The sequence below is a fragment of the Heloderma suspectum genome, chromosome 4 (assembly GCF_057233095.1).
Source record: "Heloderma suspectum isolate Gila_16-S chromosome 4, 16-S_ref, whole genome shotgun sequence".
Classification (NCBI taxonomy): domain Eukaryota; kingdom Metazoa; phylum Chordata; class Lepidosauria; order Squamata; family Helodermatidae; genus Heloderma; species Heloderma suspectum.
The window spans coordinates 141,164,913-141,180,963 of NC_139461.1; the positions used below are offsets into that span (position 1 = coordinate 141,164,913).

The 16,051-nt window shown below is 43.6% G+C and overlaps 1 pseudogene; it reads left to right on the plus strand.

The window, feature by feature from the left end:
- The first annotated feature begins 744 nt into the window (after positions 1–744).
- LOC146347464 (small nucleolar RNA SNORA17) lies at positions 745–840 on the plus strand (annotated as a pseudogene).
- Positions 841–16,051: the final 15,211 nt, after the last annotated feature.

Consider the following 16,051-nt stretch of genomic DNA (forward strand, 5'->3'; position numbering starts at 1 on the left):
TTTATAGTTTAGTGAGGAAGTTCTCAACAGATTTGATTAAACTTGGGAATGATTTCTTTCTCCTAAGCTAGAAAAGTGCTGATAATCTCCAAATTTCACGTACCTATTTTCAAGCCCTATTAAATTCACTGTGCGTAATCAAGCATATGGAAAGGCTAAAGGAGAAAACATGTGCCTCTGAACATTTTTAAACAAATAGATTGGCCATATGTTGAAACCCTTTCCAGTTTCAATCTATTGATAAAGTAGCCAATACACTCAGAGGAACAGCAAAGTGTTCATGTCCCACCCCGCCCCCCCACCCCACCTTCCGATAAACATTAGCCCTATTCATTGAAGTTCAGAGTTCTAAATTGTGCAGGGAGCCTCCACAGATAGAGAAGGCTTTCTCCTAGGGGTGTACGGATTACTTACCCCATTCCACTGGGGCCGTCCACTGTGGGGGGGAGGCGATCCGTCCCTCCCCCCCGGAATCCTCCCCGGCCAGCTCCGCTCTGTGGGGACCCCGCAGAGCTGTCGGCCGGGGCCACCTGCAGCTGGACTTCTGTCTGCTGCTGGGCTGCGGCAGCAAATGGCGGCCGCCATAGCGGCCGCCATTTGCGTCCTGCAGTAGCCGTAATACACTATGTATATATTTACGTAGACTATCACGGCAAAAGGCAGGAACGTAAATGGTGGCCACTACACCATTTGCATCCCTGCCTTTTGCCGTGATAGGCTACGTAAATATATACATAGCCTATCATGGCTACTGCAGGGACGCAAATGGCGGCCGCTATGCCATTTGCGTCCCTGCAGTAGCCGTGATAGGCTATGTATATATTTACGTAACCTATCATGGCTACTGCAGGGATGCAAATGGTGTCCCTGCGTTAGCCATGGTACACTACGTAAATACTTACGTAGCCTATCACGGCTAAAGTAGAATGGAAATGGCGGCTGCATACCGGGGTAGCCATTTGCGGGGCAACGGACGGCCGAAAAAGGTAGGCTCCGTCCCGGGGGGATTCTGCGGGGTGGCAGGGGGAATTGCTCTGTTCCGCCACGGACTCTGGGGTGCTGGATTCTAAAGAATCCGGCCTCATGGGAGTCCGTGACGGAATTCTCTAACATCCCTACTTCCTGCCACAGACGTTATCCCTCCACATATGAAGGGAAGCAGGGAACTGCTCAACTTTGGGACTGGAGCTAAATGCACAGCTGCAGAGCTTGTCACGGTCCACAGCCCCATCTATAAGGCACCGCTTTGACTCTCCACCCCGTCGCAACCGCGCAGCAATGCGACTTCGAGTCAATATGCCCTGTGATACACTCACAATGTACTGCACGCTTCCCTAACAGACCCGCCGTGCCCTCACTTTTTTTTGCCATTTTACTGAAATGTGCAGCTGTGCAGTCCCGTGAGTGGTGGGGGTGAGACAGTTCAATGGCTGTTTTGTATTTTAGGGGCTCTGCTGTGTCTTTCTGTCCCTTTTTAGGTAAAAAGTGGGTGTTTTGTGCTCCTTCATTTCCGCACCATCAGTTTGGCAGTTCCCCAGCCCAAGACTCTCACGATGGTTTGCACTCACAAGCATGAGCACTACGTGCCTAGCTGTTGCTCCAAAATGGTGGCTGGAGCAATATTGGTCCTCCCCCAAGACCCCCCCGGCCCTTGAGCACGGAGTCCAAAAGCAACCATTGCGAAGATACGAAGCTGCAAAACTGTGCAAAAGTGTAATTAAATAGATGAAAATGCCCCTCTGTGCCTCTGTAACTGCGCAGCTGCGAAGGGATGGGGGAGTAAAAGGGCGTCACAGAGTGACACAAGCACTATGCACGCCTACAACACGCCCACCGCAAAATGCGAAGTCAGTTTGGGGAAGGGATAGATGGCCTGCAACCGCAGCAAACCCGCAGCAAACCAAAAACATCACAGCAAAACGCCTCCTTGGAAATCTGCATTTTCCTGGAGAAAACCACAGATGGCTGTGAAGTCGTGACTGCGTCATCTGTCATAAGGGACCTCGGCTCACACCTGCCCCAAAGTAAAAGCCTGGTGTAGATGGGGCCCAGGACACCAACCCCTTGTCCTCAGAGGATGAGGCCCCTGACTTAATGGATCAGGGAGAGGACTCCATTATTCAACATCATCTGAGAGCCCTGCTATGAAAGGCACAACAACAAAGCATCTCCTGCTCCTGTTGGAGCTAAGAGTGTTAAAGAGAAAATGATGGTACCGGAAAATTTCGTTTATGGAAGGAATGCGAAAGGTCTCTCCTCGGGGCCAGCCCAAGATATTGTTCTGCCTGAGGTGGACAAGATGGTGCTGTTCCCCATTCCATGTGCAAAAGCCATTTGGACCGGCAGTTGCATCTTATTTCAACGCTAGCAATGGGACAGCATCCTCTGTCCCACCTGAGGATGGCTGGCTAGCTTAGGGGGTGCTGTGTGCAAGCCAGGCATCATGGCAGACATAGCTCTGCCCTCCAAGCTTTCACTACTGCTCCCCGCTATCTGCTTCCTGAGGGACCTGCCTCACTCTGCCTCCCAGGGAAGAGCCTGACATAGAGGTCTTAGCATCTCCTCAGCAGTAGGTGGTGAGCAAAACTACCCAGCATGTACCACAGGGGCAGTCCCTTTCTTAGCAGACACATGAACAAGCTGGAACATCATACCAGATCTTTTCTCATGTTCTGTTGTTAAGCAGCATGAAATGCGATCAATAAAAATTTGAGAAGAGACAATCTAAAAACCAAAGAGATGCAGGAGTCCCTTGATCCAGTGTAGCAGTTCTCTAGGAGCTAGTCACCCTTTTGTATTTGTATCTGTATTTGTATTTGTATCTGTATTTGTATTGTGTTGATTTTGTATTGTTGTAATTTTAGATCTTTGTATTTGAATGTATTATTGTTCTTTGTCAAAATAATTGTATGACACCCACGGGCATCTTATAAATGCAAATAAATAAATGAATCAAACAAAACCATTTCTTAGTATCCTGCTTCCATTATACAAGGGGTGTGATACTTTGGCTACAATTCAGCATATATTTGAGCCCACTGGTTTCAATGAACTCTTTTGAACCATGAACTTAGTATGACATATTAAGTGGCCCTTTGGCATCCCAGTCAACTCCATGTTCTTTAAATGTTTCCTCTTTCATCATACCATACTGGACATGTTCGGCTTTATGTATTCACTCTTAACCTTGGTGGTGGCGGTGAGGAGGCCAATTCCTTTGGTTTCTTCTCCTTGGGCTTGGACTGTTTCAACATCACATCACTCAATTAACTCTCATTATGAAAGTAACCTCCAGGAGTGCCTTTTCGGAAGGCTTGAGGCTGCCCGCTACTGTTAATTATTGATCTGAATTAAAATCTGCTAATTGAAGCCAACATCCCACCCACTGCCACCTCCTAGAAACACTTTCAGGAAGAAATTAGGTGCAGGTCTGTGGAAATAAATAATTAAAAGCAATACAAACTTTGGAAATGGGGATAATTATACTTTGTGACTTGCTTTGCTTCTAATTACATCTTATTTAATATTTTAACTTCCTTGATATGTCAAAGTCTAATTATCCCTTAGGTCTCTACCAGAAAACCTGTAAATGTACAGAGGCTTTATTGTGTCTGTCAAAAAAAACCCTGTCTTTCCCTCTCTTCCTCTTCCCACTCCTTCTGCATCTCTCCAAAAGATTATTGTGATACCTCTGGTGTGCTCAACCTTGGATAAGGTTATGATTCAGCTGTGGGTCAGCTCAGCCTGACGTGCTGTAATACTGTTGAAGTTAAGCAGATATGGGTCTTGTCAGTTTGTGGTAACCTCCTGAATTGCTTGGTAGGGATGGGATGACAGTTTACTATTTTGCAGCGGTCCTGCCATTCCTGGAAGGCCAGTCCCAGAAGATGGAGCTGGAAGACAGATGTTTTATCCTGTGGCCTTTGGCCTGCAGGGTACCATGAGGTGCCATTGTGACTCCCAGGCTTTTAGTATCTACAGTTCTACATGAAACCACTGGGAGAGATCAGCTGGATGTTTGGGCTGAAGTGTTATCAACAGACTGACAGGGCTGGGTGAATTTGTTCATTTCACTTTCTCTCAAATTCCGTTTTTTTTTAAATCTCAATTTTTTTCAGTCTCATTTATGAGGAAATCTGTGAGTTCTGTAAGCTCCTATCAAGAAACAAATGGAACAAAATTCTCACCCATCTGCACTGGCCAAATGCAATAGGTACAGTGATTCTATCCTAGCATGCAGAAGACCATGCTGTGCTTGCCTGCCATGCAGCTGTTCAAGATAAGGGGCCTGTCAGAAAAAAGAGGAGGAAATCCTAATTCAGCGCCGCAACATATGGTTGAACACACAGGGATGCAAACCCAGATGTTTAAGAACTAAGCACTCAAAGTTCGCTTTGCCCGGAGGGATAAATCTGTCAGTTTCACTTTTGCCGAGGTTTTATTTTTTCCCCTTTAATTCTCGAGTTCTTTCAAACCTGTTTATGAAGACATCTGCAAGTTTTGGTAAATTCTTATCAAAATATGAACCAGAACAAAATTCTCACTCAACCCTATACCCTGATGACAGACAGCTCTGCTTCCCATGTCCATCTTCTGATCTCAGGGAAGCAGTGGAGGTGACAAATTGATGTCTGGGATCCATTTAGGGATGGCTATGGTGAACGAACTGAAATGTAATCCAGATAACATGGAGATGCTGTTGGTCAGGGGTTGTGGTGATCTGGGTAAGAATGTTCAGTATGTTCCGGATGGAGCAAAACTAGGAGGGGTTCAAAGTAAGACCTATGCTGGGACTTACTTCAGAGTAAGCATGCTTAGGATGGTGCTGTTAGCAACATTAGGATCACTAATATATATATAAAATATATACTTGCAAAATACATTTGCAAGGCCTCCTACATGCACAATGTAAAGACAGAATCAGGATTAAAAGTACAATAGCATTAGCTGTTATAAGTGGGTGAAACCAAAAGAACCACAATTTCAGTTAAACTTGCAGAGGCTCGTTGCTGAATGGGACTTACTTCTGAGCAAACATGATAGGAGAATCTTGGCCATAATGATAGGGAGTGCCAGATAATATAGTACTATGTTAAGTGCCATTGGTTTAATTCTTCTTCTAGGTGATTGCAAAAAAGCAGTGCCTCAGTAGTGCTAAGGGGTCCTAGTGTAAAAGCAATTTGTGTATTCCTTTCAGCAGAATATGTTTTGAAATAGTTATGGTTCAAGTCTGAAGACTGAGGAGGTACTTTTGTTCTTTTCAGTACTGCAACTGTAAATTCAAGGTATCTGTCAGAATTAAGAGGAATTATTTTTCTAGTTGAGAATCATGGTACTAACTAAATACCAGTAGTATTCCATTTCATTTACAGGTGAAGAATCAATACTGTATTGGATTTCAAATTATTGATTGTTCCAGAAGTGTTTCTTCATTGTATTCTTAAGTAAGAAGTTGGTATGAGGTGTCATTACACTCAAATGTTCAAAAAGTACTGCTCTGCTCCAGCACAGCTTCTCCAGTTCTGTTCAACTATGAAACGGACTGATGAACTGGCCCACCATCGGAACTATCTTATATTAGAATAGGGGGATCCTTTTTTTAAAAGTATTTATCATTTTGAGATTGTCTTTTTTCTTTTGGCGTGAGCAATATATGACTCGATTTACTGTACATTTACCAGTGAGGTCTGCCTTGTCATCTTTTTGGCACCAGGTTAAGACTTTCCTCTACTCCCAGGCATTGTTTTTAGCTGTTTGAAATTGTTTTAAATTTTTATATGTTAAAGTTTTTATATTGTTTTATCATATTGTAATGTACACTTTTAATTTTTGTGAATTGCCCAGACGGCTTTGGCTATGGGGGTGGTATAGCAATGTAATGAATGAAGGCATGAATACATAAATGACTTTGATGTTGGCCCTACCCTGATTTTTGCATTTCTCTCCTATTGTTTATTTTTATTTTGTATTGGATCTATATGTGTGCAATTGTTTCTGTGCACCGTATTGTTGTGAGCTTGGGAAGCTTGGACAAGAGAAGATCAATGGGGCCAGAATGACTGTAAATGGCCCTTAATCGCTAGAGACAAAGTTGACAGGCTCATCTACAGTTAGGAAAAGTACAGGTAAACGACCCAAGAATGCTAGAAGGTGTTTGGCTAAGATGACTCATCCTTATTCTCTCCCTGGCTCCAGCCAGAGGGAGGGAACAAGCTTGATGTGAGTGGAAAAAACAATAGAAACATTTTGGGCAATGGATGAGAGACACAGAGAGACAGACAGCTGAATTTGAGGAGTCTGTACACTGAGGAGATATATTGGGGTGCTGGCTGCCTGTCAGGAAGATATGATCTGAGCAGCAGAATCTGCTGCTGGAGCACTTGAGCTGTATGCCTCCACCTATGCTCAACCTGTATATCTGTGTGTAAAGAAACTCACATTTCACCACATGCCATAAGCCTCCTGTGACCTCCTCCCAAAGGGAACCAAACTGGGTTAAGCACTACATCCCTGGAACATCTCCTCTCTCAGGGAAGTTTGGGCGAGTGTAATCATTCATGTGATTTGGATACTTCTGTGACTTTTCAGCTTTATTTTTTCAATTTATATATTTAGTATATATGCATTTGTTTCTTAGTTTTTTCTCTTTTAATTTTTGTAATATTGTTTTTGCTGTGGTTTGGGGGGAATACCTTCCTCTCTTTTTTTTGTCTTGGGAACTGATCAATGCCTGGCTGGGAAACAACTGGAATCCCCATATAAACCCTCATATCAACCACTGTGAGCTTTCCAAGGGATAGCAGGATGTGCCTATCATTACAATACTTGCTGATGACTTTGTTAGGCTGATGTTTGGCTCAAATACCTGACTGATATTTGATCAATGGGAATTAATGATAGAGGATATCCTCCTATTAGTGGGAAACCTCTTTGTAACTTTTGCAATGTGATACCCATCAGAGATTGCGGAATGTGACACCATTTTGGCTGAGGGTAAGGAACAGAGAATAGTAGGAGCCAGTTTTGCAATTTGAATTTAGAGAGGATGTGTGCGTGTGTGTGGCTGTGTGTGTATGTGTGTGTGTGTGAGAGAGAGAGAGAGAGAGAGCAAGCAGCATGGGGTGCAGGGTATCTCTCTCAAAATCAGATGCAGGATTGGTGGATTTGCTGCATGTTGTAGGAGTGCCTGTTCACCTCACTTGTGCTCTGCTTTTTCATTTTACCAATGGTCTCCTTTATTGTCCTATCTGAAGAGAACTAAATTCATTGGTACTGCCCTTGGAACTTCTTACCATTCTGAAAAGTGGGAAATTACTAACAGTATCATAAAATAAATTACGTGACAAATATGCATGATGGAAGCCCTTCCAGATTGAAAACAGAGATTAATGTGTAGGCCATGTTAAATGGAAGTTATCTCCATGCACAAAATACTGTTCATGCACCATGGTTCACAAAAAGCATCTTGGAATTTTCTCCATATTACAACAACCATTTTATATATCTATATCTATCGATCTCTGTCTCTGTCTCTATCTCTATCCAGTTTGCAATGGCCTATGGCTACAAGCAATTAACATTTTCTTGCTGAGATTATATATATATATGAATGAGACTAACAACAGAGTATTCAAAATATATTTAAGTTAAACGTTTTGGCTTCCGCCCTCATCAGTAGCTGTGCTGTTATATATATATATAGTTAGTTTGCAGTGGTAAGGAGAAAATCCTCTGATCTGTAGTTTGTTTCTTGTCTATTAGCCCTTTTTGTGCTATATAACGAAGTATATCTGAGCTCCTGAGTTGGGTTAAATAATATCACTTTATCTTTCAGTAGTCAAACAGCTATTGCATTGCTTGCCATTCTCTCAAAGAAATAAAAGTATGCCAAATGCTCAGGAACCCATCTGGTTCAGATTAATTCTGCAATGTCTTTAACTGCTTTGATATCCACCACCACTCTCCATTAAGTCCCACATTTTACCAAATCCCTGAGTATGGGATTTAATTTGATTTCCATTCCTTTTCCATTGCAACTTATCAGCGAATAGGAAAAAGATAGTTCCCTGTATATTTTAGGTACCATCATCTCCTTTTTGTAGTAACTTAGTGCAATCTCTTTGGAGGCAATAGCCCATAATTTATTTGTATAGTCCAATGTCTTTGTCCAGTGCAGGTGCCACTTTAGAAAGAGCCACTGAAAATATAGTCTTCAGTGCTTTCTGCCCACAGCTCTTCCAGGACAGTCTAGAGTATAATTCTTGGGCTGTGACAGCAAGTGCTTTGAACACTGTAATTTACTAATGAGCAATTAGACTTCTTCCCTTGACCGAGAGCTGTTCATGCTCAAAATGCATTGGGGCAATTTTATTACATTGTCATATTAACTAACACTCTTGTACACTTTTGTGGGTTTGTGCTACATTTTTTTCATGAGTGGTCAGGGTTCCCAGCTTGTACTTCTGAGACTGACTCTATAGCATTGAATTCCTCAGTGAAGTAAGAGACTCAGTAGACATGACATCTCCCAATTATCTCTTCCATCATTGGCTCGCCTCCTGCTGTGCAGGGCAGGGCAACTGGAGCCCAGCTGCTGGAAGAGATAAGGTAAAGGGACAGAAGACATGAAGAGGGGGAAACAGGCAGGAAAAATCTCAACTGCTGAGTTTCCTTTCTGTTATCCACTCATTGCTGGAATTGGATTTTTTTTTAGGGATGTAGAGAATTTTGTTCCACTTGTGCTAATGTGCATTAATGCTAATTCGCACATGTACTAATGCACATTAGCACACGTGTGCATGTGTGCGCGCGCGCACACACAAACCCCAGTTCAAAACTGCTCCGCAAGTCCACGGAAACCATGGGACTTGGAAAAAGCCATTTTGCTGTACAATCCACAGGTCAGATTCATAGAAATCTGAACTCATTTAAATCCATTGCAGATTTATCTGACATCCCTACTTGCAACCTATCAGGGTCTTGATTTAAGGGACTCCAAAGACAAGCATCTGCTTGCCCGTTATATATGGCTGATGGATGCATTCAGCTTGGTGAAGCGCAGATTTTGCAGGTCTGGTCCACAATTAATTCTTAAACTTTGCCTGGGCAGCACAGGATAAGATACTACCCGTTCATTCGCTCAATCCAACTATGTACATTTTTTTAAAGTAAGAGGATGTCACCAAGGCTTACTTTTGTGTCCTCGACCTACTGCTGAAAGCGATGTGTTCAGGGGAATAATAGCTTCAGTCTTCCCTTCAAACTTTTTGGGGCAAAGTACATGATCAGCAAAGTTGCTGCTGTGCAACCTAGTAATAGTGACCACACTACAAGTGGAAGCTCGTGTGAATGCTCCCATGCGCACCAAGCCTCCTTCATGCATGTGCAAACTTAGTATTTGGATCCTTCCTGACATGATAATTTTGTAAGTGAAGGGAGGCGGCCTTTTAAAACAAAACAAAACAGGGAAGTAAAACATTCTACCACTGACAGTCTAAAATGGTATCGTCGAGCAGATACATGATATGTGCACCTGCTGATGCTGCACTTTTGCTTTTATGCCATCATGACACAATTTTATGTACTTTCCCCATGACTAGCACAAGCTTGCCCATGTACTACAGCTGCCACAGTGACAGATTTGCAGCATTAACAGTAATCTTCAGCAACACTCTTCTACTGGATTGCCTTCCCACAGCGTTATGTTCCGTGTGAATTGAATTAACTAGTATTTGTGATTCCATTTCCTGGAACTTTTGCAGTCTTTGCCTGCAAGGTGAAACCTGTGTCCGCTTCCGAAGAACGCTGGCTGAAAAAAGGGGGGTTTCCAGTTACTTGTTCATTTGCCTTGTTTTTTTAATTATTATTTTTTAATAAGGCCGGAAAGGCAGGGAGCCTGGCAGGCTCCAAGAGAGATGTCTGTGGGTGCATGGGTGCCATGCTGGGTGGCCCTAAAGTGGAAGACTCAGGACAGCAGCAGGAAAGGCAGAGTTTCTTTACAAATCTGATCAGATTTGTAAAGAAACTCTGCCTCTCCCGTTGCTGTCCTGAGTCTTCCACTTCAGGGCCCCCCAGCATGGCACCCGTGCACCCACAGACATCTCTCTTGGAGCCTGCCAGGCTCCCTGCCTTTCCGGCCTTATTAAAAAAGATTATTTCTTTAAACTGGGAGGCTGGCATGCTGCAAGGCGAAGCTCTGACTTGCAGGACATCTTTATTTCCAAGGATGCTGCTCATGTGGGCCCCAGAGGCATTCATCGAACATAAAAATGGTAGGTGGTTGTGACCCAGCACCTCCTTTTTGGAGTGTGCCTAACTGGCCAGAAAATTTAAAAAAAAAAAAAGGTTAGCTGGGGTGGTAGAGAGCATCCTGGGGGGCTGGAGGGGGACTGGAGAGGGAGGAAGGTGGTGTGTGTGTGTGGTGGCTCATTCGTTTATTTTTTTGTGGTGTATATTTTGCCTGGATTGCAAGTGTGTGGGTGTGTGTTTTGCCTGGGTTTTTAAAATTTATTTGCTTGTGGTATGGGTGGATGTTTTGCCTGTCTGTTTTTGATATCTGAGTATCTCCAATTTACCTTCTGTGAAATCAGGTTTTTCATAGTGCTTTGTGGGTGCAAATCTGTGATTTGACATTTGGAGATCAGACCCTCACCTATGCCTTGTATGCAGCTTCCCAGCCAAGTTACTTGTCTCTGAGCCTCATCAGTTTGCCTTCTATGAAATGGGCACTAGAGCAAAAAATGGCAAGTTCAGAATAGTGCTTTTGTGTTCTGGAGCTCAAATTCCACCTTTGCCTTGTACTTAGGTTCTTGGTCAAATCATTTTTCTTAGTTTTATCACTTTGCCTTCTGGGGCATGGCTGTTTTGTGACCAGCCACACCCACCATGGTAACCATTTTGTAAGTGGGCATGCCCCCTGGCAGCTATTTTCTAAGAGTGCCCACAGCACTCTCTGAAACTTCTAAATGTTCCCAGACCCAAAAAGCTTGGGGACCCATGTTCTACTTTGTTTGCTGCCCACTCTTCCCTGTATATCAGTACGCTCAGTGCCAAGACTTCTCTCTTTTAATTTACAATAAATATTCACAGTAATTGGAACTTGTGAGCTGCCAGGCCAGTGGCAGCCCACCGACCTCATGTGGTAGCCAGTCATCCAGTGCCTCAATTAACCTGTATTGTTTGCTTTCTGCCTAAGGTTTCAAAGCAGTAGGGTGGTCACACATCTGCCAAAGTGCTTGACCATACATGCCTTGTGGGCTTCTTGTATTAATATGCGTCAGAGCTGCATGAACTATTCTCCAGTTCTGATTTTCTGACAAAAACTAGCCATTTTAATGCATCTGACTATGTGAATATATTCGCCCGCAGAACCTCCTCCCCCATTCCGGCCGGCACCATTGTTTCTCCTGACAGCTGCTGCTTTAGTACCAATTGCCTAGGCTTCAACTGCTGTCTCTTCCTGAATTAGGCACATGGGACCATTCAGTGAATGGGATGACATCACAATGCTCCCTAGCCAATCAGATTTGGCTGCCTGATGACATCGCTGCAGGCAAGTAAGGACAGTGTAAATAAATAAGTGGATTTGTTTTTTTGTTTTTTTTTTTGCAGGGTTTGCTGAAATGGTGAGAGGGTTTTCAGCACTTCTAAAAATGCCCGCAGAAAACTGTTGTTTTGGCTCGGCTGTCTTAATGTCCTCAGTTCAGGCCACTTTATTAGACAACATCTTCCAATCATTGGCCTCTTCGAAAAAAACAACCCCTTGTTTTATCACCGATATGCCGGCGTCTGTTCTATGCTCTCCTCCATTGGTGTTTCTGTCCTGCTTCACTGAATTAACTCAAATTCGTTAAGCAGTTCCTACTTAATTATAATTTAGCAGTGGCCAATCATTTGCTAACCACACCTCACATAAAGAAACAGAAACTGCCCAAATAGCTTACAGACTAAAAGCCCAGTTTTAACTGTATTTACTCAGAGGCCAGTCCCACTGGTGTTCATGGGATTTCCAAGCAAGTAAGCTTAGGGCAGGGGTGGGCAACTTGTGGCTCTACAGATGTTTTGGCCTAAAACGCCCATCATCCCTCATCGTTGGCTATGCTGGCAAGGCCTGGTGGGAGTTGCAGACATCAGGAGGGCCACAATTTGCCCACCCCTGGATCAGAGTGACAGCCTAAAAAAAGGAGAAGAGACAAAGCTGAGGGAAGAGGCAGCAGCAGGGACTGATAGACACACAGTAAAGGAAAAGACACCGTTGCACCTGGTTTTCTCATGCTTGTGTGCTGGAGAAGAGACATATATTCACTGCGCCACAAGAGGCAGGGTGCCTTCCTAATCCATTCTCTTCTACTTGCCACATGGATTCCTTCTTTCCAACCAGCTGCAAAACGCATACAATGGTCTGTTGCACTGCCCCCATTCCACGTAGCAAACTGCATTGGTCTTGTGTTACCTGAGCAGGTGAGATGCATTTGGGAGCTAGCTGCTACCAGCTATCAAACTCTGTCAATGCTCATGTAAGTAAGAATTGTAAGTAAGAATCACCCCATGCTGGCAAGGGATGATGGGAATCGTAGTCAATCACAACTGGAAAGTCCCAGGTTGAGGAAGCCTGCTCTAGAAAATGTTGCTCCCCCATCCCCTGGATCCTCCGTGGCCAATAGGCAATTACTCAATGACCCTAATGACCAGACTGGCCCTAGAGAAGGACAACTTTCTCCCATCCAGAAATGCTGGTACCACATAAAATTTTACATCAGAGATTTATCTGGTCTGTGCAGGGGCAGAGACTGCATTTGTCAGAAAGATTGTGAGCTTAGGCTATTGGGATCAATTTAGTCAATGAGAAATTTCACTCCCCTTATCAAATCCTTTAATTTTACAGGCAGAAGTTCTAATGTGCTTGGACAACCAAAGTAATACAGTATTGCATATTTCTCTGCAATTAGTTGAGCATTCCTTTTCAGAGGCTGAAATAATCAGTTTCCTCTTATCCCCTAGACAAAAGAGTGTAAAAGTGTTTATAGAGAGGGAGGAAAAAGCAATTTCATGCTACAGAAGAATAATGCAGAATGAAATCATATTATTCATCATCTGAAATTGCTGCAATCCCTACTTGCTTTTCCTGAAAGCAAGACTCTGGTTCTATGCAGGATTTGTCCATCAAGCAGACTATAACAATATATCTATCTATCTATCTATCTATCTATCTATCTATCTATCTATCTATCTATCTATCCACACACACACACACACACATACACGCATACATACACACATATGTTTCCAAAGCACTTCACATACATTATTTAATTAATGTTTATAACATCTATGTAAGGTAGATCAGTATTATTATCCCCATACTCGAGGTGGAGGGGCTGAGAGAAATGTCTGATTCCCCTCCCAAGGTTGTAGACATTCCGAGGCTCTCAGGAGGGGGAATCCCCCACCTCCTCACCCCGGCCACGGAAAGCACCACAGCAGCCGCTCCACTGGAGCCACAATAGGTTGGGGAAGGCAGAAAGGGAGGACAGCAGTGGACTCTGGCGGCACCCATGTCAGCTGAGCTGTGAATCTGCTCTGGATTTCAGTCAGAATCAGTCAGAACACTAAAGGAGCTATCCAAGGTAGCTTAGCCCTCCCCCTGCGAAGCACCTTGGAGAGTTCCTCTACAGTCCTGACTGGTTCTGACTGAAATCTGGAGTGGATTCACTGCCCCACTGACACTGACGCCACCAGTCTCCACTGGAGAAGAGGAGAGAGCCCGGAACATGCAGGAGACCATGCATGCCTGCCACTGGTAAGTCAGCTAGACAGGCTCAGAGACCCGTCTAGCTGAATTAATTTTTTTTGCGTTTCTTAAGGAGAAACTGGAAGCAAAATAATCTCCGTCATTCCACTGCCCTGTGTGGCTCTTGCCAGCAAAGAGTATAGGATACATGGAGGGATCCAAGCCACCAGAAGACACCAGCTCTCATTACTGTTACTTGCTCAGCATTATAACGGGTGGCGTGTGTGTGTGCTCGGAATGACTGCATATTGCAAAGGCCACTGGGAGGTGCAGTGTCTGTTTGCACGCCGTGCCCACGGAGAGACTGTGGCCCTGCCCAGGGAGGGTCTCTGAGTGCAGGTTAAGCCACCCATTATCAAGGTGGGCTGGTTTTGCTCTCACTACAACAACGTCCCCAGCTTAGCACCCCCTTTCCCCCCATACGAATAAATGGCAACCAGACACTTGTGTCAAAGAAAGTGAATGGGGTACATGCTGGAACACAGTTGCCCTGGGGCAGAAAAATGCTCCCTTCTCCTGATGACTTCAACAATGTGGCATCAACTACTCTGCTTTCTGAATACCCCCCTTCCGGGTTGTATCTGTTGGCCATGCTAAAGTATGACTGCATGTTGGAAGCAAATGCATTTATTATCTGAGGCTAGCAAACGCATCTGTAGCAGAGTTAATGAAGCACAACCAATTTTTGACCCACATTTATGTGGCACTTTCTAATCAGTCATTGACATATTTTTCAGACACATTAAATCCAGGCTGGTTTACACCATGCTTTTATTTTTTTGATTACAAATGGGAAATGTTACCTGAAAAAAAAAATAACAATAGCTTTTACACACCTCAGTGGAGAGACATCCTTCCTGCCGCTTGCCTTTGAAACAAAAGAGAAAATTTTCAGAAAAAACAGAGTTTAAAAATAGGCCATGGATGCCTGGGGAATACTGTGGAGATGAAAAATGAATCTCATCTTTGATTGAATACCTTGCCTGTAATATAGTGCTTACTTTGTTATGTAAAATCTCAGAATCCTTTTTTCTCCTGTAAAGGTTGTCAGTGAAAATTACAAGAAAATTTGTGAATTGCATCTCCATAAATGAGTTGCACTGAGCTCAGTTTTAATTATTTTTAGGAAATCATATTGAATGCAGATTTAATTATTCATCCTAGCATGTCTAGGCAGGGATGAATTCAAATTACAGTGCAGAATTAGAAAATTATCTTGGGACAATATTATCATAAAAAGTCAACTCAATGCTCTAAAACCTTGTTTTGCATCAATGAGAAATTGACTCCCCCTGCCCCCATACCAGAAATAATAATGAAACAGAACACACAGCAAATGTGCCTTAAACTGTAGCTTTTTACTGTTCTTTTCAACAAAGCATAAAGCACTATAGTTTCTTAGTACCACTTTAAATACCACTGCCTTGACATTGAAAAGGGCATCTAACTAACTGACTAAATACTGGGTTTGTAAGTCAGGTACCAACTCTCTGCTCCCTGCACTATTGAGGCCACTAGCTAGAGAAGGGAACTGAAGGATAATCAGGCCAAGGCATTAACATCACAGGAGTCCTCTCTCTCCTGGGTGTCATGTGACTCCAGAGATCCAATCCTGCACGGCTTCCTAATTCCCAGATCTGCTGTGCTCCCTCCCACATTCCTGAGGCAGGCAGCCAGGCCATGAGCCAGATATTTAATTACTCCCTAGCAGGGGCGTCTTTATCGAAAGGGCCACCTGGGCATGGGCCCCGGAACGTCTGAGCTGTCCTAATTGCCTTTTTTTTTTTTTACATTTTCCCATTGACTTGCATTGGAAAACAAAAATGGCCATATCTTTTTTATTTTATATGATAAGTACATGATATTTGGAGGATTGGTAGCCCCCATAGAGCTGACTGAGCCTGCCAAATTTCAGACAGTTAGACATAGTGACTTTTGTGCTAGTCACAGGTAAAATTTGCTTTTTTCAAGAAAATGTGTCAAAGCAAAGAGCTATACATTCTTTGTTCTTCCACATAAGTGTATGGAATTTGGAAATCTCGCAGCCCCCATGGAACTGATGGAACCTGCCAAATTTCAGGCAGTTATGTCCAGTGACATTTGTGCTAGTCACAGGTAAAGTTTTCTTTTTTCAAGAAAATGCCTCAAAGCAAAGAGCTATATCTTTTTTGTGCTTCCACATCCATGCATGGAATTTGGGGACCTGGCAGCCGCTATAGAGATGACTGAGCCTGCCAAAGTTCAGACAGTTAGGTGCAGTGG